The sequence below is a fragment of the Coffea arabica genome, chromosome 10e (genome assembly GCF_036785885.1).
Source record: "Coffea arabica cultivar ET-39 chromosome 10e, Coffea Arabica ET-39 HiFi, whole genome shotgun sequence".
In the NCBI taxonomy this organism is placed as follows: domain Eukaryota; kingdom Viridiplantae; phylum Streptophyta; class Magnoliopsida; order Gentianales; family Rubiaceae; genus Coffea; species Coffea arabica.
This window is the reverse complement of record NC_092328.1, coordinates 34,152,811-34,177,602: the sequence shown is the minus strand read 5'-3', so window position 1 is coordinate 34,177,602 and position 24,792 is coordinate 34,152,811. Positions and strand designations below refer to the sequence as shown.

Genomic DNA, 24,792 nt, shown 5'->3' with positions numbered 1-24,792 from the left:
GTCAAACTAACCACTTACAGAGGCTGATTATCATTTTTGATAGAAACAGGGCAGCAGGGGTAATTTTGTCATTTCACAAGATACCCTGATCCGATTGAGTTGAAATTTTGTAAGCAGCTAGTTAACATCATTTTCTACAACTTTCATGTTTTAACCTAAGCCTGATTCGGCCTTTAACATGCTCAAATAAAATCGGACAGAACAGGGAAAATTGGAACCCTAAAGCTGAAATTTCCGCACAAAACCGAAATTTTCCGCAAATAGCTACAATTAACACTCCATAAGTTCATTCTAAACCAAACCAAGTCATCATCCATGGCCAACCAACATTAAATATATAAAAACAGAAAAAAAAACATGAATAAAATAAAATTCATTAATCTCAACCAAAAGTCACAAAATCTTTCACAAAACCAACTCTATGCCTAACACAAGTCATTAATTTCACATTATCAAAACCAAAGAAGGGATTCCTTAACTACTCACCTTGCAACCTCAAGAAAAGACACAACTTAGCACCACTTTCTTCCAAACCACTTCACCAACAACCTCACTACTACTAAACTAAGGGTTTTTATGGAGAAATCGGAAATTTAAACGGTTGATTTGCTAGATTGAGCTAGTTGGAGAAGATGAGAGTTGAAGGTTTTTCTTTTCTTTCCCTTTGAGAGAGTCGGCCAAGAGAGAGATGTATGAAGGCGATTTTGGGTCAATTTTTGATTAATTAGTAAAGTTGGTACAAAGGTCAAAGTCCAACTTAAATCACAAAGTGACACTTGTCACCCTTTTTAATGCAAAGCTATCCTTTTGTCTCTCCAACACCAATCCATTTGATAACCTCTAATTATCTCTTAACACCTGAAAAATTAATCCCAGTATACCAAACTTAATCCCAGTATACCAAACTTAACCTAATTGGCCAAATTTTACCGCACTTACCGCCCCTTGCGGGTCCCACATCCGGTATACACTCTTAATTTCTCAAAACTAACTGATACTAGAAAAATAATTTAAAAACTATATTTATTCATAAAAATTATCTAGAAAATTTTTCTAATAACGAAAATGTAGAAAAGGCGTGCAATTAAATAAAATAAAGCCTAGAAAATTAGAAAATTTCGGGTTCTCACACAAAAAGCCTAGTTTACCCTAACTATAAAAGTAAAGGGAAAACTCTTAATTCTATTCTTTATTCCAACTATTGAGGGAGTAAAGGAGTTGTAAAACTATCATAAAGTAATTGATTCAAAATAAAAGGAAATTTTAAGAAAATATGACCGAATTTTTCAGTCGTCACAAAGCCGTATTTACGGCTTCGGCCCGAAAGTATTTTGGTAAATTGCATTCACTTAACATGGTTCTTGCGGCCTCTTGAAGAGTTCTATTCTTTCTTTCAACAACACCATTTTTTTGAAGGGTTCTTGCAATTGAAAATTCATATGTAATACCATTGTGATCACAAAATTCCGGAAAGCCACAAAATTTAAGTTCCAAACCATTGTCACTCCTTATTTTAACAATATTCAAACCAAGCAGATTTTGAACTTTGGCAAATAGGGAAACAAAATTTTTGAAGGTATCATCTTTGTGAGCAAGAAAAATCATCCAAGTGTATCTAGAATAATCATCAACAATGACTAGACAATATCTCTTAGCACCCAAGCTAGTAATCTGTGTAGGATCGAACAAATCAAGATGTAAAAGTTTCAATGGTCTTGAAGTAGAAACACACTTTTTGGGTTTAAAGAGACTTTGATTTGTTTTCCAAATTGACATGCATCACAAATTTTGTCGTTCTCAAACTTAATTTTTGACAAACCTCTAACAAGATCCTTTTTTGAAATTTCTTTTAACAAGTCCATGTTGAAATGACAAAGTCTTTTATGCCGTAACCAAGGATCTTCATTTGAAACTTTAAAGCATTTAAAGTTAGAGGAATCGACATTTTCAAGAATAACTACATAGATGTCATTGATTCTTTTTCCTTTGAAAATGATATTAAACTTTGAATCAAGAACAAGACACTCGTGCTTTTTCAACAGGACAAACAAATTTCTATCACATAATTGACTAACATTTAGCAAGTTATAACCCAAATTATCAACTAAAAGAACATTATGAACAAAAGTCTGACCATTCTTACCAACATCTCCTATTCCAATTATTTTGGTTTTGTTGTCATCTCCAAATGTTACTTTCTCACTTGATTTTGGCTTGAATTTGATGAATTGTGATGGATCACCGGTCATGTATTTTGAACATCTACTATCTATGAACCATTTTGATTCGTTAATGATGTTCACCAAGTTCACCTACACACAAGTTCACAAAATAATATTTGATACCCTTTTAATTTTTGAGTCCACGTGAGTTAGTATCATGTCTAACTATCCACATGCATTTCATGCCTTTTCTCATGTTTTTTTTCACATAACAATTACTTTTCATGTGACCTTTTTGACAACAAAAACTACACATAGTCAAGGAGTTATTTGTATGGACTGGTTTAACAAATGTTATTTGTCTTCTCTTATAAATAGTAAACTCATTTACATTAGAATTTAACTTTTTTTCAATAGTTCCAAGATAAGGCTTTGATTTATTGCCTTGAAAACAGTTTTACTTTTTGTGTTAGAGTAACTCATTTAGATTGTCCATCCTTCTTTCCAAATCACCTTGTTCCTTTTTTAACATTTCACAAAACTTTGTTTTTCTATCAAGTTCAATGTGTAGATCAGTCTCACTCCTTTTAAAGTAGCCATTTTTAGTTTTCAACTTTTTATTTTATTGAAAAAGGTTTGCATTATCCTGAATAAGAAAGCTGATTTTTTGTTTTAATTCCTTGTTTCTAACATAAGATTCTTTCAAGCTATTATGTAGTCTCTCAATGAAGTAATCAATATCATCATCACTTTCATCATCACTAACAAGTTGAGAGTTGTAGTTTGTTATCTCATATCGCCAATGGCCATAAAGGCCATTTGAGCAGATTCTTCTTCCTCTTCAATGTCACCATCTGAGTTACATTCATTCTATGTGATTTGAAAGTTGTTGAATTTTGATTTTCGTTCAGCTTTTCCTTCTTTTTTCTTCTTCATTGGACACTCATTCATGTAATGTCCAAGTTGGCCACATTCATAGCATTTGTCACCTTATTTTTTATTTGCCTCTTGCTTTCCTTTATTTCTTGCATTATTGAATTGATTTGGAAATGAATTGCTAGGTCCTCCTTTTTTGAATCTCCTTTTGTTGAGAATTCTCTTAAAACTTTTTGTAATGAGAGCAAGATCATTGTTATCAACATCCATATCTTCTCTATCCTAGGAAGCCAAGTCATCCTCATCTTGAGATGTTGTTAGAGCAACGCTCCTTCTTACCTTTGCATCTTCTTCTTCTTATACCTTAGTCTTAAGTTTCAGCTCATAAGAGGTTAGAGAATTAATAAGAGATTCAATAAACATAGAATTCAAATCTCTAACCTCCTCAATAGTAGTCACCTTACTCTCCCAATCTTTGGACAAAGCATTCAAAATTTTTCTGTTTTTCTCTCTTAAGGAGTATTCCTTTTCTAGAACCTCTAAATCCTTAATAAGATTATTGAACCTACAATACATATTATCAATTTTTTCATGAGGTTCCATCTTAAATGACTCATACTTAGTAACCAAGATAGACTTCTTTTGTTCTCTAATATTTTCATTACCTTCATGAATTTCTCTCAATTAATCCCAAATTTCCATAGCTGACTTGCAGCCTTTGACCCTAATAGATTCATTTAAGTCTAAAGCGCTATATAACACATTCATAACTTTTGCATTCAAGGTGAGGTGAGCTCTATCATCACCAGTCAATTCATTTTCTGATTTTTGGTCTTGGTCTATGAGTATCCTCATCAATTATCGAGACATCGTATGGACCTTCATCAACAATGAACCATATTTCAATATCAATCGATTGCAAGAAGATAATCATTCTTTCTTTCCAACTCACGTAATTCGACCCATTAAATATTAGAGGTCTAGTGAGAGATTGTCCTTTAAAAAATATGGCATTGTTGGTTGTCATTTTTACTTCTAAGCCGATTGAGCTTAATCTCTAGGAGACCAAACTCTGATACCAATTGTTAGGATCGAAGACAACCTAAGAGGGGGATGAATTAGGTTATTTAAAAGCTAATCAAGTTATGTGACACTTTTTTGTTCAATATGAAATTTACCTTCTTTTCTAGGTGATTACTCAATGAATCAATTAATAAGAGAGCAATATCACTAGGGAGTAGAAGAGATAAACAATTAAGATTCACAAGATAATAAAATAAAGAGAGAAATTGCAAATCAATTTGACCACCAAACTCCTCTTGAGCTTGTAGATCACTTTATGGAACAAACTTCTTCAAGTTGATGAAATACAATCAATCTTTGTGTACAAAGGAAGGCTCACTTCCTCCTTGCCCCAAGCTACACTCGGTTAAGCCAGAAAATTTTACAATCACTCAGGATAACCCTCATAAATCTACACTATTGAAGTATTTTTCTCACACAAGAAAAAGCTCACACGAATCTTACACCACAAAGAGTACAATTCTTCCTTGTAGAGTGTTTTTTCACTAAAACTACTCTTAATCTTTTGTATTCTTAGTGTGTAAAAGTTCTTCTCAAGTTTCTGACCATGTACTATTTATATGAGGCCAAAAAAAGATTCATTAATGCTTCCAACGGATAGAAGGCAGTTGAAGAGTCAACTAGCCGTTGGGAGTATCGAACGTCCGGTACTTCCGAAACATGCATCCGAAAGCAGGTAGAAAGTTTGAAAATCTTCTTCAATTCTTTCGGATGTCCGGTACCTCTAATGTTTGCGTCTGAAAGCAGACAGTGAGTTTGCAAAATCTTCTTCAATTCTTTCGGACGTCCGGTACCTCTAATGCTTGCGTCCGAAAGCAGACAGTGAGTTAGAAGGAATATCTTAATTCTTTCGGACATCTGGTGATAGAGTTCTTCATGCGTCCGAAGTGCTGCATTGATTATCGAACGTCCGGTGTTGTCTTCACGACCATCCGACAGCTTTCAACTTCCTTTATCTCATTCAATTGCTCTTGCTCTTCGAGTCAGGTTGCTTCATATCTGAAAGGATTTCTTTTTGAAGAGATATTAGTATCATCCAATTGTTTTGTAAACATCAAAAGATAAGGACCAAGATCAACAATGAGGATGAAGATGGAGAGTTTGGAGCTCAAGTGACATGGCTAACATCTCTTCTATAACTTTATTTCATGTATTGATTCTCATGTTTAGTGAAAAATACAAGTTTAGTTCTTGTTTGTGTTACCTTTATGTCTTGCTAGTTTGTAAACCTAGGGAATGGATGAACTTCTATGATTGTTAAGTGAAGTTTTCATGGTTGTTTGAATTTATTTCTTGATCAAGTTATTTAACACTTTTATTATTACAATCATGATTAACTTAGTACCATTAGTTGTAATTATCCAAAAGTGTTCTTTCATCAATAACCATTGTGATCTAAAACTAGTTCCTGAAATTGTTAAACCTAGAGAGTTAAATCACTATTGTGGGGTTACACCTTTATAGTTTTAGTGACTTGTTCCATGTAATTTCATAGAATTGTGTGATAGCCCCACCTTCCCTTAAGGCGAACCAAAGGGGTTAGCAGACTGCCTGCCCAAGTCTCGCCAGGACTAACGGTTCGGGATAGAACGAGCTAATACATTCCGGAACTTACCAATGCGGGTAAACAAATCAAAATGTCAAAATAAAAATAAAAAAAAATGAAACCGAAGTCGGCTATGAATAGTAACCGACCCGTCAGAACCCAACCAAATATCAAGCAAACATTCACATCTTGAAACTTAGCATTTACAAGCCAAAGTGGCATACAAAAGTATTCAAAAGTGGATACATGTCTGGTTTGCCAAATCAAAAGGGAAACGGTCTCAAAAGTACATTTAGGGTTTCAATATATGAGCTATACAAAAGATATGTTCAACTAGCTCAATTCGGCAACCATTTATCAATTGCAGTCCAAAAGTATTTATTTTCCTGTAAGGAAAAAAAAAGAAACAGAAAGGGGTGAGCTTGCGCTCAATGAGGTACCAAACATATAGCAGTAAAATCATGGCATTTCACATTTAACAAATCAGGTACACATGCCAGATGTAAAGTAAAGGAACCAATGATTCAAATCAGAAGGATACAGGTGGCTCTCAGGAGCCAAATTCCCATTAGCATCATCGAAGCTTGATCGAAATAATAGTTGACACTCCGTCAACGCTAAAGGAGTAACCAATACCGTAGACTCCACTTTCTTCGATTCCTTCCACCTCACATACCCCACCGGGCCCGAAATCCAATCAGATCAGAAATGGTAATACTCGAGTATACCCGGAATCAAGGGTATCAATACCCAAAAATCCCAAAACAGAATACCGTGGTTCGTTATCTAATCGACCAGGCCCTTGCCGGCCCGACTTGAGTAACTGGCCACAGGTGTTGAGCTCAGAGGTCACAGAAAGGTCGTTGGACACAGGCTTCCAAACGACGTCAGAACAGATACAGATCCAGATACAGATAACAGATACAGATGCAGATACAGATAGCTGATTCAGATACGCGTTCAAAATTGGCATATGAACAGACCAGAGAACGAGTGTGATAAAGTACACCCTCGCCTCCCTTTTATCAAAACAGTATTTGGCTCAAACAGTCATAAATCAAGTATTCAGATATTCAGATATTTCACATAACAGGTAGCAGGTAGTGGAACACTCACCGGGGTCAGTACAGATATCTCCCAAAAGAGAGCTTTAATCACCAAGAAATCCTAAAATAATCCAAGGAAAACAAATGAAGGTTCCACTTTCAAAATCGAGTATACAGAATGCACATGTGAGGCTCGACTACCAGTCGTATGCCTCGCCAAATAATGATTAAAGCAAGGGTGCAAAACATGAATTTTTGGAAACGAAAAGGTAAAATGAAGACCTAGGCTCAAACAACCCAAAAGTCATTCGCTCAAATCACAAGTAAATCCAACTAGCCTTCAAGTAAAATTTCGGCAGCATATCCCTTGTGTTTACCTATTTTCCAGCCATCATGGCTTCATTATTTCCTCAAATCAATCCCAATATCTCGTACAAAAATAATCCCATTCCCAAAAGCCATTCACTAGGCTTAATGGCATTCAAGTACAAAATTTAGTTAGGAAATAACCGGATATGAAAGTCAAGCCCTAAACTATTCAAATAAAACACAATAAGACTCGATTACAAGTCATAAACCAATTCTACATATTACCAAAACAGGGTTCCCTAAGCATACACAAACCATAGAGGAAACCAAAAAAAATCCGGAAATGATTTAGCTTTAGCCCTGAAAAAACAGTTTTTGTCTTCATTTTACGGTAATGGTGCCAAAAGCACTACGATTATCGGATGAAGGTGTAAGACCCACCGTTTCGAAGCTAAGAGATAGGGCTACAATATTACAGAAGGTCACTCAACCCAGTTTCGAGTGTAACCAGGTCAAAAATGCAAGATACTATACCAGAATCACAAAAATAGATTCACAGAACGTATTCTAGATTCACAGAAATTTCTTCCAAACCAGAAATTGGTTGCAATTAATCACTTTTTCCACCTTCTAGAATCATTATATACCATTTCCAATCATCACAGATAGCCACACAATCATGCTTATATTAAAACAGAAAAATCCCCAAAAATAATAAAACTTCATCACTTCAACCACAAATCAAGAAATAATCCATAATATTGCATCTCATACTACCACTAATCATGATTTAAGCATCAATTAAGGGAGGAGGGTGGTTCTTCACAACTCACCTTAGAAACAAGAGAGAGAGAGCAATAGGTCCTCTTAGCTTTCCAAATAAATCCACAAATCAACTCACTAACACTAATTGAAGAGGTTTTATGGAAGGAATTCAAGATGAAACGGTTAGTTTGTGAGATTGGGCAAGATTGGAGCAAGAAACTTGGAAGCTTTTCTTTCTTTTCTTGTAGGAAGAGGTTCGGCCAAGAGGAAGACAAAAATGAGGAATTTTTGGTGACTTTTTGATTTATTTGGTCAATGGTAAGAAAATGAATAGTGGTCTTACAAGTTCCTCCAGTCAAATGGTGACACTTGTCACTTATTTAATGCAAGTCTATCACTTTGTTCCCTCTCACACCAAATCCAAATAGCTTCCTCTAATTATCTCTTAACACCCGGTAAATTAAACCCAGTATCCGAAACTTAACCTAGTTGGCCGAATTTTTCCGAACTTTTCGCACCAGTGGGTCCCACGTCCGGTATACGCTCGTAATTTCTCAAAATCTATTCGATACTAGAAAAATCATCTAAAAACTATATTTACTCATAAAAATTATCTAGAAAATTTTCCGGATACAGAAAGTGCAGAAAACAAGCCATTGAAGATAAGAAAACCTAGAAAGATAATAAAACCTAGAAAATGGAAAAGTTACGGGTTCTCACACTCTCTCCCCCTTAAAGAAATTTTGCCCTCGAAATTTTCTTATTAACGGAATCCATCAAATCTAAGGTACCCAACGGACCATACCTTCTCCATCCTCAGACGAGTCAAGATCCTGATGGTGTTCTAAAGAATACACCTGAGCCGGTGCCTTGGATCCAGTCCCTTCCTCTTCCGACTGTCCAGGGTTAGTCTTAGTTGGTTGCGGGGTCCCTTTTCCTTTTCGCAATCGAATTGGGCAGTCAGCAATCCGATGATCGGCACTTCCGCAGCGCAGACATTTTCCCTCTTTCTTCCAACAATTTGCCTCCGTATGATTTGGCCCTCCGCAATATCCACAGGGACCACGAGTAGCAGAGACCGGTCCTCCCTGAGGGACATCACGTGACACCCCTGGTTGTCGTACTCCTCCGTTTCCCTTTCCCATCTTAGGGGGCGTACTTGTACCTTCTTGCTCAGAGCTACTCCCAGGAAAGCCCCTTTTCTTGGCTTGAAAGTTTTTCACCTGCAGCCTAGCATTTTCTACTCGTTGCGCCTTCTCTACGGCCTCGCTAAAAGCATTAATCTGGGCCACCGCTAGGTCCTTCTGAATCTCTACGTTCAAGCCCTGGATAAAACGCCTTATTCGTCGCTGCTCGGTCATGATCAATTCAGGGGCAAATTTGGATAGGCGGGTGAACTGGCTCTCGTATTCCGCTACAGATTGGGCCCCCTGACGAAGCTGAATAAATTCATCTTCCTTCCGCTCCTGAACTAGAGGAAGGAAGAATTTGGCGTTGAACTCCCGCATAAAATTCACCCAAGTCCTGGGCGTCTGTTCCCGTTCCCATTTTTGCCGTATGACGTTCCACCAGGAACGGGCCGCCTCTTCCAACTGGAAAATGGCGAAAGTCACCTGCCGTTCTTCGGTGTAGTGCAGGGCAGCGAAAATGTCTACCATTTTCTCGAGCCACCTTTCGGTGACATCCGGATCGGGTTCCATAATAAATTTCGGTGGTGCGAACTTCTGGAACCTCTCAAGTGCCCTATCGTCACTTTCGACATGATTGCCCGGGTTTCCAGGATTAGGGTTTGGGTTTTGGCATTGTTGCTGCACCACTTGTGCCAGCAGGTTGGTCATTTGCTGCATAGCGGCAGCTATCTGCACGTTGGGGTCAACTCTCGGTTCAGGGTTAGGTCCAGAGGAGGTTTCCCCAGTGCCCCTTTCAGGCGTAGGTTGCCTATTCCCGCACCCACGCCTCCGTCCACTACGTGTGCCTTCCATTAATCTTAGTCAATCTAGGGGTGCAAAGATAATAGTAAAGATAATTATAAGCATGAGGTACACACAGATCAAAAACATATATACACACAACTGGACCAAATCAGTCACACAGTAGCAGTCAATTAAAGACAAATGTGAGAGATCCATGAAAGTAGCGGGATTATCCGAAAGCAATACAGACAGACTAGGTCACAAGTACAAATTAACTCACGAAGAGCTTTTCCCCTCTAGAGCTACATCCATAATCCACGACAACAACACCATCTATATCTTAATCAAGGTTGATCACGTTTAACCATACCCGAACAAACCACACGAAGTTCCATAGAATCGCCTTTCTAGTTCGCCCAATCCTTTCTAACACAGGCTCTCATTTCTTTTGTATCCGGGCGCAAGAATCCCATCTAAGATAATTCACAACTCGAGTCGGCCGGTCCCAAGCGTAAATCATCCATATTAAAGATTCCTACCCGGCATACATACCTAACTTCCTCAAGTCCCATGATAATGATCCTTACACTTATAACATGCACAATTCATTGCTTACGCTCAAAAGAGCACTTATACCTTTCGACGCATTCACGAAAGCAGGACCATAACAACACTTGGCCCCAATCTCACTCCGTGCAGAGACCACGCGAAGTGGCTCTGATACCACCTGTGACAGCCTCACCTTCCCTTAAGGCGAACCAAAGGGGTTAGCGGACTGCCTGCCCAGCTCTCGCCAGGACTAACGGTTCGGGATAGAACGAGCTAATACATTCCGGAACTTACCAACGCGGGTAAACAAATCAAAATGTCAAAATAAAAATAAAAAAAAATGAAACCGAAGTCGGCTATGAATAGTAACCGACCCGTCAGAACCCAATCAAATATCAAGCAAACATTCACATCTTGAAACTTAGCATTTACAAGCCAAAGTGGCATACAAAAGTATTCAAAAGTGGATACAAGTCTGGTTTGCCAAGTCAAAAGGGAAACGGTCCCAAAAGTACATTTAGGGTTTCAATATATGAGCTATACAAAAGATATGTTCAACTAGCTCAATTCGGCAACCATTTATCAATTGCAGTCCAAAATTATTTATTTTCCTGTAAGGAAAACAAAAGAAACAGAAAGGGGTGAGCTTGCGCTCAATGAGGTACCAAACATATAGCAGTAAAATCATGGCATTTCACATTTAACAAATCAGGTACACATGCCAGATGTAAAGTAAAGGAACCAATGATTCAAATCAGAAGGATACAGGTGGCTCTCAGGAGCCAAATTCCCATTAGCATCATCGAAGCTTGATCGAAATAATAGTTGACACTCCGTCAACGCTAAAGGAGTAACCAATACCGTAGACTCCACTTTCTTCGATTCCTTCCACCTCACATACCCCACCGGGCCCGAAATCCAATCAGATCAGAAATGGTAATACTCGAGTATACCCGGAATCAAGGGTCTCAATACCCAAAGATCCCAAAACAGACTATCGTGGTTCGTTATCTAATCGACCAGGCCCTTGCCGGCCCGACTCGAGTAACTGGCCACAGGTGTTGAGCTCAGAGGTCACAGAAAGGTCGTTGGACACAGGCTTCCAAACGACGTCAGAACAGATTCAGATCCAGATACAGATAACAGATACAGATACAGATACAGATAGCAGATTCAGATACGCGTTCAAAATTGGCATATGAACAGACCAGAGAACGAGTGTGATAAAGTACACCCTCGCCTCCCTTTTATCAAAACAGTATTTGGCTCAAACAGTCATAAATCAAGTATTCAGATATTCAGATATTTCATATAACGGGTAGCAGGTAGTGGAACACTCACCGGGGTCAGTACAGATATCTCCCAAAAGAGAGCTTTAATCACCAAGAAACCCTAAAATAATCCAAGGAAAACAATTGAAGGTTCCACTTTCAAAATCGAGTATACAGAATGCACATGTGAGGCTCGACTACCAGTCGTATGCCTCGCCAAATAATGATTAAAGCGAGGGTGCAAAACATGAATTTTTTGAAACGAAAAGGTAAAATGAAGACCTAGGCTTAAACAACCCAAAAGTCCTTCGCTCAAATCACAAGTAAATCCAACTAGCCTTCAAGTAAAATTTCGGCAGCATATCCCTTGTGTTTACCTATTTTCTGGCCATCATGGCTTCATTATTTCCTCAAATCAGTCCCAACATCTCGTACAAAAATAATCTCATTCCCAAAAGCCATTCACTAGGCTTAATGGCGTTCAAGTACAAAATTTAGCTAGGAAATAACCGGATATGAAAGTCAAGCCCTAAACTATACAAATAAAACACAATAAGACTCGATTACAAGTCATAAACCAATTCTACATATTACCAAAATAGGGTTCCCTAAGCATACACAAACAATAGAGGAAACCAAAAAAAATCCGGAAATGATTTAGCTTTAGCCCTGAAAAAATAGTTTTTGTCCTCATTTTACGGTAATGGTGCCAAAGGCACTACGATTATCGGATGAAGGTGCAAGACCCACCGTTTCGAAGCTAAGAGATAGGGCTACAATATTACAGAAGGTCACTCAACCCAGTTTCAAGTGTAACCAGGTCAAAAATGCAAGATACTATACCAGAATCACAAAAATAGATTCACAGAACGTATTCTAGCGGAAACATCATAACTCAGGCTCTCCAAGTCCAAATCCAGAAATTCCAAAACCAGATAAAAGCTAAGAAATAGGGATAAATTTCATCAGAAGGCCTCAACAACCAATTCGGAAGCAATTCCAGCTAAAACAACCAATTACAGGCGCAATTCTTACATTCGGGTAAAACCAGAACAGCAATAGTAATTTCGACTTTTCTCATTCTACACTGCTCCGATTGACCTGAAATTTTGTAGGCACCTCTAAAATGTCATTCCCAAGATAAAAAGGATGAGGGCGGTCAAGTACACCCTCACCTTAGTCATTTCCAATAGCCAAACAAGCCTTCAAGGCTTCACAATCACATATAGCAAAGCCACATTATAAACATTCAAGTGAGTAGTATACTCACCAATCAAGTAGGTGATGTTTCATGCACCGTCGTTAAAAGGACGTCGTGAACCCCCGTCACGTCCTAAAACATACAAACAAATACAATGAGACTCGATAACGAGTCATAAAGCAATGCCAATCACAACCCCAATAGGGTTTCATAAGCATATACAAGCATCATAGGTAACCAGAAATTTCAGAAATGTAACTAACTTGGCCCTGAAAAAAAAAACAGTTTTGTCCTCAGTTTGCGGTAATGGCACAAATTGCACTATGCTTATCGGATGAGGGTGTAAGGTCCACCGTTTCGAAGCTAAGAAACAGGGCTACAACAATGTAGAAGGTCACTCAGTCCAATTCCCAGTACAACTAGGTCAAATATGCAAGATACCAAACCAGGACCACAATAACAGGTTCACAAACTACATTCTGCTGTAATCAGTACAACTCCGTCTATACAGGTCCAAATTCAGAAATTCCAAAGGCATATGATAGCTAGGACATCAAGCTACATTTCATCAGAAGACCTCAACAACCAAATCCAAAAAAATTCCAGTCAAAACAACCAAGTTCAGACGCAGTTCTCACATTCGGAAGAATCCAGAACAGCAATAGTAATTTCAGCTTATCTCATTCTACACTACTCCGATTGATCTGAAATTTTACAGCCACCTCTAACACATCAATACCTACAACTTTCATGTTTTAAGCCAAGGCCAATTCGGCCTCTAACCATGAGATACAAAACCGGCCAGAATTGGGGATATAAAACCCTAACTTTCCACATTTCCTTCCAAACCCAAAATTGCTTGCAATTACCAATCATGTACACCTACTATAGTCATTAACCATCATTTCCAACCATCATAGATAGCCACAACATCATGATCACATTAAACCAGAAAATTCATCAATAAATTGAAAACTTCACCAATTCATCTCAAACCAAGAAATAAATCACAAAATTCATCACTTTAGCCACCACTAGGCACAAATTAAGCATCATTAAGTGAAAGAGAAGGTTCAATCACCACTCACCTAGTAAACACGAGAGGAAGAGTTGCTTGTCCTCTTAGCTTCCTAAAACACTTCACCAAACCACTTACTAACACCTAAAGAAGAGATTTTATGGAGTAGAAACAAGTCTAGGTGATTGCTTTGGATGATTTGCACTAGATGGATGCCAAACTTTGAAGAGTTTTTCTTTCTTCCTTGCTCAAGGTGGCCGGCCACAATGAAGGTAAGAAATGGTGATTTTTGTGGTAATTTTTTTTTAGATATTTACTCAATTGGTCAAATAGGTCAAAAGGTGAATAGTTGTCAACCACTCTTAAGGTGACACTTGTCACTTCATTTAAAGCATTTCTATCCTTTTGTTTCCTCTCACATCAATCACATCTCATCCTCTACTTATCTCTTAACACCCGATAAATTTCAACCAGTATCCGAAACTTAACCTTATTGGCCGAATTTTTCCGAACTTTTCGCACTAGTGGGGCCCACGTCCATTATATATCCGTAATTTTTCAAAAACTATCCAATGCTAGAAAAATCATCTAAAAACTATAATTACTCATAAAATTCACCAGGAAAATTTCCTAAGCCAGAAAATGCAGAAAACATGCCATTAAAGGGGAAAAACCCTTGGAAAATTATTAGGGAAAATACGGGTTCTCACAAATTCGGCCTCTAACTCGGAGCTAAAAATTCGGGCAGAATGCTCCCACTCGAACCCTAATTTTCTGAAATTTCTTCCAAACCAGAAATTGGTTGCAATTAATCACTTTTTCCACCTTCTAGAATCATTATATACCATTTCCAATCATCACAGATAGCCACACAATCATGCTTATATTAAAACAGAAAAATCCCCAAAAATAATAAAACTTCATCACTTCAACCACAAATCAAGAAATAATCCATAATATTGCATCTCATACTACCACTAATCATGATTTAAGCATCAATTAAGGGAGGAGGGTGGTTCTTCACAACTCACCTTAGAAACAAGAGAGAGAGAGCAATAGGTCCTCTTAGCTTTCCAAATAACTCCACAAATCAACTCACTAACACTAATTGAAGAGGTTTTATGGAAGGAATTCAAGATGAAACGGTTAGTTTGTGAGATTGGGCAAGATTGGAGCAAGAAACTTGGAAGCTTTTCTTTCTTTTCTTGTAGGAAGAGGTTCGGCCAAGAGGAAGACAAAAATGAGGAATTTTTGGTGAATTTTTGATTTATTTGGTCAATGGTAAGAAAATGAATAGTGGTCTTACAAGTTCCTCCAGTCAAATGGTGACACTTGTCACTTATTTAATGCAAGTCTATCACTTTGTTCCCTCTCACACCAAATCCAAATAGCTTCCTCTAATTATCTCTTAACACCCGGTAAATTAAACCCAGTATCCGAAACTTAACCTAGTTGGCCGAATTTTTCCGAACTTTTCGCACCAGTGGGTCCCACGTCCGGTATACGCTCGTAATTTCTCAAAATCTATTCGATACTAGAAAAATCATCTAAAAACTATATTTACTCATAAAAATTATCTAGAAAATTTTCCGGATACAGAAAGTGCAGAAAACAAGCCATTGAAGATAAGAAAACCTAGAAAGATAATAAAACCTAGAAAATGGAAAAGTTACGGGTTCTCACAAATTGAATGAATCTTTAACTAGTTTTATATCATGTTAGCAGGTGTGAAATAGTTATAGGTATGTTGGTACATCGGCAAAAGCATGTATCACATATATTTGGAAATTATGCCATAACTAACTAAGATAATGAACTCATTTGATCAATTATTTCATTTGCATGAAATTCCATCACCTTAGATGCATTTTCTTGTTAATTTTACTACTTTTATCATATTTTAGTTGTGTAGATTCACTTGCTTCACTTGTTATAGTCTAAATAATAAAGGAATTTGAAAACCACCGATAGTTGACAATTTTCCTTATAAGATCGACCGTAATTATCACTATGCTCGATTGACCCTTGTGAAAAATTGAGGTAATTGGGTTTAATTGAATTGATAATTAGGAATTTATAATTTGAAAGTCTAAACCATGTCAGTACACCTCTTCCACTTTTACCCACTCATATTTATTCGGAACATAGTGAAACCTAGGATCAATGTCCTTATATCTTGAAAAGGCATCCTTGAACCCTACTACTGAAGCTAACATTAGTTTTCTAGAGACAACTAAAGTTGTTATTCTAATCTTGACAAATTGAATGAGTCAAGACTCTGAATTATTTAAGTACTTGATCCATTTTCTAACAATATCAATCACATCACCAAGTTGATTAAGACCATCTTGCACTAAAAAATTAAGTATATGTGCATAACACCTGACATGAAATTTTTTTCTCTATTTCTTAGCTTTTTTCTCAGAGAAATATCCTCTATAAGGCTCCTAATGTGTACATCATTATAAGAAGCATTATCTGCAGTTATATTAGAAATCTTATTTTCAACCCCCAATCAATAAAAAGCATTTGCAATAATTATTCCTGTATGAAGAGGTAGGACATTACAAAAATTCAACATAGGTTTTCGCAACACCCAATCAAAATCAACAAAATATCCTATCACAACTATATATTCAATTTTTTGACTTTTTTCAAGTGTATAAGTAGTGATACAATCTTTCTAAACAGTTTGCCGATTGATCTGTTTAAAAAATGGGGATGTAGCTTTCATGAATTTATTGAAAATAACATGGTCCATCATAGAAAATGGATACTCATGTACAAGAAATATATGACATGCAAATTGTCGTTCCTTGGTATGATAATAGGAAAAGTTAATTATAGAGTAATACCATTTGATGGTCTTTCTAGAAAGGACAAGACTTGCTCCTTCTTTCTATTCTGCTCCCCAATGGCCAGCTTTCTTTGTAGACAAAAATTTAAGTGGTGCTTGTGTTGAGATATAGTTTCAGGTATACTTTTGGCAAACAACTTCATGCAATGATTGTATTGGATTTTAAATGTTTCATTGTCCAACTTCACAGGTGTCATGTCAATCCCATATGCTTGATTTCTTTTCTGTTGCTTTATATCGAAGGCCATGCTCCTTCATCATCACCTTTTCACCCTTCTCTTCCTCAACTCTTCTTCACTCATCTCATTTGCATTTTCTTAAATGTCAACTTCTTAATGTACACCTTCATTGTTTTTCTCCATAAAAGGACTTGAGGATGAACTTTAGTGTGAATGAAATAGAGGGCTATACATACTATTTTTCAAGAAAAGAAATAGGGATTAGTTTTTAACAACCTAAAGATGAAATTCATTTCTAGTTTTCATACAATAAAAATAGAATTAATGACAATGTACTGCAAAATTTAACTTAGAATTGACTATAATATTAAAGCTGAAAATTCCAATTCCAATAGATGCAAAATGACTTATGAGAATTTCAGTTTGGCCAACCTCTACTTGAAATAACAATAGCAAATAATCTAAAGCAACTACTAATAACTAAACTAGAGTATCTAAAAGGGCCAACCTCTACTCTATGCAATCTTATGTACCCATTTAAATCTTTTTCAAAGCAAAAAGATAGCTCTTTGCACTTAACCAAAATCAAACCTTCCTAAAGTCTACAACTTTTCCAAATCCAAGAGACAATTATAGGGCTCAACTACTACAAGTATTCAATTTCTCTAACAAATTTGCGAAGACAAGATGTGATAGCCCCACCTCTCCCTAAGGCGAACCAAAGGGTTCAGCGGACCGCCTGCCCAACTCTCGCCGGGATTCACTCACTCACTATAGTCCTCAAATAAATTACAAGGCACAACTCAAATATTACATCAAATTCTCCAAGAATTACATATCATAAGCGAAGCGGAAACTAATTCCCAAGCGTGGAACGTACACATACATCCGATTCAAATCCAAACATCCATTTCAATTCCAAACAGTCACACTAGCCCAACTATTACACAAAATGAATCCAAATCTAAGCTATACAAGATATATACCATCCAGTCACACGAATAACGTAATACAAGCGTTTCCTTTGCCTCGATCCCTGTGGGAGAAGAAAACATTTGGGATAAGCTAGAAGCTCAGCGAGTGACCAGTAACATCGAAAATCGAATAAGCTTTACAATAGTGTATTTAAATGATATCAAGAATCAGTGATCAAATATGCGTATATTGCTCTTTTGAGCCAGTGAAATCCTTGTACTTAAATATCCAACGCTCCATTAGATCAGGTAACAGATAAACAGGAATAAGGAGCCATCGTGCTCCAAAGAATGTGTAAACAGTAGTGGAGACGTTGGTTCTAAGCACAAGATTTTCCCAAGAACTCATCGGAGCCAAAATGTCATGGCACACACACGAACACAATGATATGCAATCGAGTAACCAATGCAAGAATTATTTCAAAAGTAACTTTTGGAAATAGTTGAGGGATCACTCACCAACCACGACTCACGAACCTTATCCATCATACATCATTGCCTTGCTCAAGTCGAAACCCTAGATTACAAATATTAGGTCAAGCAAAGGAATTCTAACATTATCAAGCTTCTATCACCTTGGCACTTTAATCACAATTGAAGCTACACTTATCGGATTGAAACAAATCTTATGGCGTTATGAATTTAAGATATATACCAACATTTCTTATGAAGACCTCCAAGGCGAAATCATACATTTTTAGGGTCAAATATCGAAATCTCGGAGAGGACTGAAAACTGTCTGCAAAACAGGGTCTATGAACAGTCAAGGGTATTTCGGTCAATTCACAAGCTACAGTACTCCGATCAATCTGAAATTTTGCAGGTAGGTAGTTAACTCAAATGTCTACAACTTCCATGTTTTGAGCAAAAGTTGGTTCGGTCTAAAATATAGAGAAATTGGCAGTCCACGTTAGGTCCAGAAACAAGGTAAGACTGAAAGTACACTTCTAAACCAACCTTTGCATATAACCACTACTAATAGCAATTAAGGCTAGAAATTCCACCTTAACACTAGAATAAATTCCACTAATCATACACATGCCAAAATCAAAGAGGAAATAACTTAGATCAAGTCTAGAAATATCACTAATATGGAACTTCTCCTCCTAACTTCCAAATCATAAGAATTTCCATAAAAATTAATCAAGATCAACTCAAATTCAAAACAATCGAATACTCTCAAAGATTGGACAGCATTTCCCCTTAATTTTCTTGTTTTCCATATTACAATACAATACCAAATATACCTCAATTCAACCACATTTTCACATACAAACCATAGCCTATAAAATACACCTAATTAGGGCCACAATACCCTTAAATCTTAACCAATTAAGAGCACAAGAACCAATCATAAGAAAGCCCCAAATCAAAACCCTAAATCTGAAATTTTCCGCACAAATCTGAAATTTCACGCAAATAACCGCAATGAACGTACAAAAGCTCCAGTTAACACAATTTAGAGCTATCAATCCAAGGCTAATCATAACCATCATGTGAAAACAGAAAAATTCCCCAAAAATCAGAAAATTACCATAATACTACTTTAAATCAAGAAATCTCTCACAAAACTACGCAGTTAACAACTATAACCCACTACTATACAATTATTAGAAGTAAAAGAGGGGTTCTTGACAAGTTACCTTAGAAACACTAGAAAAATGATAGCTTAGTACTTCCCCCTCAAAAATCACTCCACTACCACCTTTAATCCTCTTTAGCTAGCACTTGTACGGAGTAGATTGAAAAACTAACGGTGAAATCTCAAGATTTGAGCAAGAAAGTAAAACTAGAAAATGAAGAACTTTTCTCTCTTATTTCTCTCCCAAACAGCCGGCCAAGCAAGGAGCAAAAAGTGAAGATATTTCAGCCAAAAACAAGATAAGAATGAAGAAAAGCAGCCAGTCAAAGTTGACCGCCGGAGGTGACGTCACAATCCGGCTGGAATCTGGCCGGATTTCCGGCCGGATTCCAGGCCGGATTCAAGGCAGTGGCTGACCAATTTTTTTCAAATCCCTCAAGCAATCCGGCCAGTTCTTGGCCGGATTTGCGGCCGGATTTGGTCCAAAACCTTTCCACCAAAAATTTTACTTTCCAAGTTCAAACGTTGTTCTCATCCGCTCTTCCAACAAAGGTATATATATATAGAGATATATAATTTCACACAATTACACTTGATATACACAATCACACGTTCATATATATAGAATACAACCCTTCTTCTTTTGGGGCATCACACAAGATTAGCCATTACCAACTTAAATTTTACAGAATTAATACATGAATTAAGAAGGAAAACTAGGGAACAAAAGATATCCCTAAGAAGAGATTATTTTGCTTCGTTAATGCAGAATAAAATATTATGTAACACTTGATCAATATCTATCCCAAATTAAGCTGATGTTTTGATTGATCAAATTTCAAGTTACACATTAAGTTATTCTCAGTTCTACATATATTGATTAACTTCCAAGGTCTATCATGGTAGTCTTAGGATTACTATTGCAACCTAATCTGATAAGCGGTTCATTTTATTTTCTTTAACTATCGACATTTTCCTTCTTGGTTGGTTAATGTTTGAAGGTTTTCTTTTGAGAGTGCATTTCTTTTTATTGCAATATCTCTTGCAAACATTAGCTTTAGATAGAAAGAAAATTGCAGAAGCAGCACAATAGAAAACAAAAAAAAAAGAGAAAGAAAAAGAACCTAACAAAGTAATAATTTCTTACAATATTAGGTAGTTCAGGAATGGTGATGCCAACCACTAGCTGCTACCAAGTGATGGGTGGGTAGTGAAGATTATGGTCGTGGCCACATATCCGCAATAATAGGAATAAATTTGTGGTAGGTACTGAAGCGGATTAGGTAGATTGTGAGTCAGTGGTAGTGGTGAAGAGGTGGGTTGTGATAGTAGTTGGTTGGTTGAATGGTGGTGGCTACTCAATGCTTAGTCAGTCGAAGAAGGTGACTAGCTATTAGCCATCACTGGGTTATGAGTTAGTGGCAGTGGTAAAAAGGTGGGATGTGATGATGGTTGGGTGGTTGAGTGGTGGTGGCTGCTTATTACTAAAGAAGATGACTAGAAGATTCAAAGGATGAGAGGAAAGAATGAGCGGTGATTTTGGTGAGAAAATAGAAATGGAGATTGGAGACCTAACATAGGGTTGGATTGGTACTGACAATTATGCCCTTCTTTACGAGCCCATTCAAGTAGCTGATGAGCCGAGCTCGACTTAGCTTGTTTATTGATCGAGTTTTTACCAAGTTCGAACTCGATTTGTTTTCTCAAATAAATGAGCTAAGATTAAGCCTTTAAGATTCAAGTCAAGTCGAGCTCGCGAGTTTCCTATTTCATTTAATAGCACTAGAATCAAGTCTAGGGGGTTAAGCCAGACTTGTGACCCAGGTTTCCTTGCGTTGTTAAGTAAGAGTTGTTTGGAGTGTTTAACAGGATATTTATAAACAAGGTCTAATTGCTGAAAACTTGGCTACTTGATAGTATAAACTTCAATAGTCATTGACATATTGTTTGATTTTGCTTCTTGATCCAACTGCTTAGTAATTTAGCCACTTATTTGACTATTAAGGTCACCTCATTATTATTATTACTATTATTATTTTTGTTGTTCTTGTTATTGTTGTTGTTGTTGTTATTGTTGCTGTTATTATTGTTGTTTAAAATATTAAAGAATTGAATGAAGCTATGCAATTGGGTGCCAGGTATTATTAAAGACCTTTAGTTTGAATTTCTAGGTTTATTAAGTAATGAAATATTTGCATCCGTGATTCAGATGTAAAATCTTTTGTTTAATAACCTCTTGTAACTTGATTATTAGGTTACGGATTTATTGAAGATGCATTCATTAAGTCTTGTTGGTTGTAACTGGATTTGCTAGTCAACCATGAATTCAGGATGTTTAGGTTTTAAAATTTGGGGTTTGACAAAAGTACTCTTTTGACATTTGAATTTGAGAACAAGCTTGAGGAAGGCGGACAACGAGCTTAACCTTCACTTGTGGAATAAGAGAATTTTTGTCCTTTTATCTCTCAATCTTTTTATGTCTAGATAAACTTTTATTTCCTAGGGGGAGATGGAATCACCTGCAACATGATATATGACTGAATATAGTTGATTGATGCTATATTACATACTTACTAGTTCATACTTTTGTGTTTCATGTTTTCAATCAACCAGACACTAATTGTAAACCATCAAAAAAATTGAATGATTAGAATAAATTTGAACTTCAATATTAGTTTGTAAAAGCATGAACCAAAAGTTGTAAACTCACAAAAATAGAGTTACGTCTTTGTGCTTTACACTAAGCAATTTCACAAATCGTCATGAACTTTGTACATAGTCTTTAATCACGAAAGTAATTATGAACTAACTATTGGTATATTAAGTATACCGGCCAGAGTGGATATTGCATGTATTTGGAAATTACACTATAATTTGACATAACTTGAAGAAATTCAATGAATTGGATTAAAACTCTAATCTTGGTCAAGTGGGGAAATCAAAACTGTCTTTTATTTTTATTTTTTTTGTTTCTCAAAATTACTATATTCTTCTTGATTAATTTTGTGAACTTGTTACTAGTAATTTGTAGTCTTTTTACAATATAGGATTGACTAGATAAAAGAGTGGCTTGAACAACTTTGGTAATTGATTATACCTTTCTTGTGAGATTGACACTCAAATCTTCTAATCCTCATGTACATTTGTATATGACCTGTGCACTTTCAACTAAAGAATTTGAGTAATAAAACTAAGGGAGAATTGTAGTTTTAGTCCCCAATGTATTACCCATGCACGGAACTAGTCCTCAATGTATTTCAACAAGTAAGTTTGATCCCTAATCTATCCAATTTTGCGTAAAATTAGACAATTGACAGATTCCTTCCAATTGAGCAACGGAACGTGGCGCGTGCTATCACAGTACTAGAACGTGCAAGTGGTTCCAATTTTGCTGTCCCCTGCAACGGGGCAAAAAGGAAATAAGAAAGAGGAATTGATAGAATGAGGGTATATAACAGGCGGGAGGAATCAGAAAGAAAAGAACCACACACCAAGTGATCACAAGCCTCCTCCTTTCATATCTATCAACAAAACACATACTGATGATGGACCCAATTGCGTTGAGACCAGAAGTGATGAGGGACAGTGCCAAAGCAGTCCGGTTTGAAGCAAAACCAGCGAACTATTTTATGCTTGGACTATAATACATGACAGTATTGATGCCAACAAATTGTTGAGCCACCTGAACTGTAATCCCAGCATATAGTCCCCTCCGGAAAACAGGATAACTCAAGGTTTGCCTTACTTTTGAAAGCAAGCTGCCTTCTCCTACAAAACCTTGTTGGGCCATTTCCTCATCAACTTATGATTTCAGGGCCTGCATTTCCTCCTCAACTTCCTCAGTAGGATAAATCCTCTGTAATATGGATTTGGCCTCGTCAACTTTACCCTGTTTGGCAAAGGGGAGTCACAAATGACAAAAGGCAAAAGTAGATTGAGGCGATAAAAATGTAATCGAGTAAAGAGCGGCTTCTCTCTTTATGCATTGGACAACAACGGAGCAAGAAGATGGCCAATTCTTACATGGGTGAAAGCCAAATTGATAAGATAGGAAAGAAACTGGCCTCCGGTAATTAAGAAACCATTTGTGCTAACAAGAGCACCTCTGATTCTGTGGGGTGAGGCTTCCGAAATGTAAAGAGGCTCAGTCATGGATGCCATCCCAACCCCTAAGCCAACAAATATTCTCCCAACAATGATCATCCAGGAGCTTGAGAAACGCCCATAACGATAGCTCCAACAAAGAAGAGAATATCAGCGGCCAAAATGGAGATTTTGCGACCGAATTTGTCATTGATCCATTCGCCAAATGCAGCACCAAGAATAGCTCCTGCAACAGCCATGCTGACAATTGTCTCCTGAAAATTTTTGAACAAGAACAGTTTACCTGGAGTAGTAGTAATTGAACAAGGAGAAATTCTTGAGAGAGGATGATGGAAAGTGGAAGAAAGTCGTGGTACCTGGAGCCATGTCTTCCTGTCAACAGCTTTGAAGTCATCTCTAATGTAAAGGAGGGCACCGGAAATAACTCCTGCAGCAAATTAGGGATGCAACTTAAAAGAGGCGAATAAAAAGGGATGCAATCTTCTGTGAATGAAGCACGAGGGGGGTGGGTGGGGTGGTTTTCTGGATTGCCTGTGTCATAACCAAAGAGGAGACCTCCAATTCCAGCGGATAAGGCCAATCTCATGATGTAGGGTGTCTTCCATATTGTGCGCCAGCACTTCGTGAATTCAGTTCTGCCGGCTTTTGAGACTCCCCCTTCAACCATCTTGATTAAATTTTCTTTTTCTTCTTCAATGTTGCTTGTTGCAGAAGAAGAACTCAGGGGCTCTTGGAAAATTTCACTAAAGAAAGAAAGAAAGGCCGAAAAAAAAAAAAGAAAAAACAGAGAATGGTATGTGAGTTCTGAGATGGGACTGACCAAAGTTGGCTTGAATTATTCTTCTCCTCTTTCTCCTTCGGCCGCTTCTCCTTTTTGTGTTTAACTTGGAAGAGAGCAAGGTGACCGCCTTCTCACCTCTCTCCGGTCCGGAACTGGAAGCCAACGTTACAGAATTCTTGAGAGCAAGGTGACCGCCTTCTCATCTCAATTTATATGTCGAGCAAAGATTTCATAATGGATGCCTTGAATATTAGTACACTTAGTGTGTGGTTCTTTTCTTTCTGATTACTCCCGCCTGCTATATACCCTCCTTCTTCCAATTCTTCTTTCTTATTTCCTTTTTGCCCCGTTGCAGGGGCCAGCAAAATTGGAACCACTTGAACGTTCTGGTACAGTGAGTGCATTGCACGCGCCAAATTCCGTTACTCAATTGGAAGGAATCTGTTAATTGTCCAATTTTACGCAAAATTGGATAGATTAGGGACCAAATTTACTTTTTGAAATAGATTGAGGATCAAGTCCGCGCATGGGTAATACATTGGGGACTAAAACTACAATTCTCCCTAAAACTAAATT

The 24,792-nt window shown here is 37.2% G+C and overlaps 1 pseudogene; it reads right to left on the bottom strand.

Moving 5' to 3' along the window:
• Window positions 1-22,633: 22,633 nt before the first annotated feature.
• LOC113711433 (inositol transporter 4-like) lies at window positions 22,634-24,102 on the bottom strand (annotated as a pseudogene).
• Window positions 24,103-24,792: the final 690 nt, after the last annotated feature.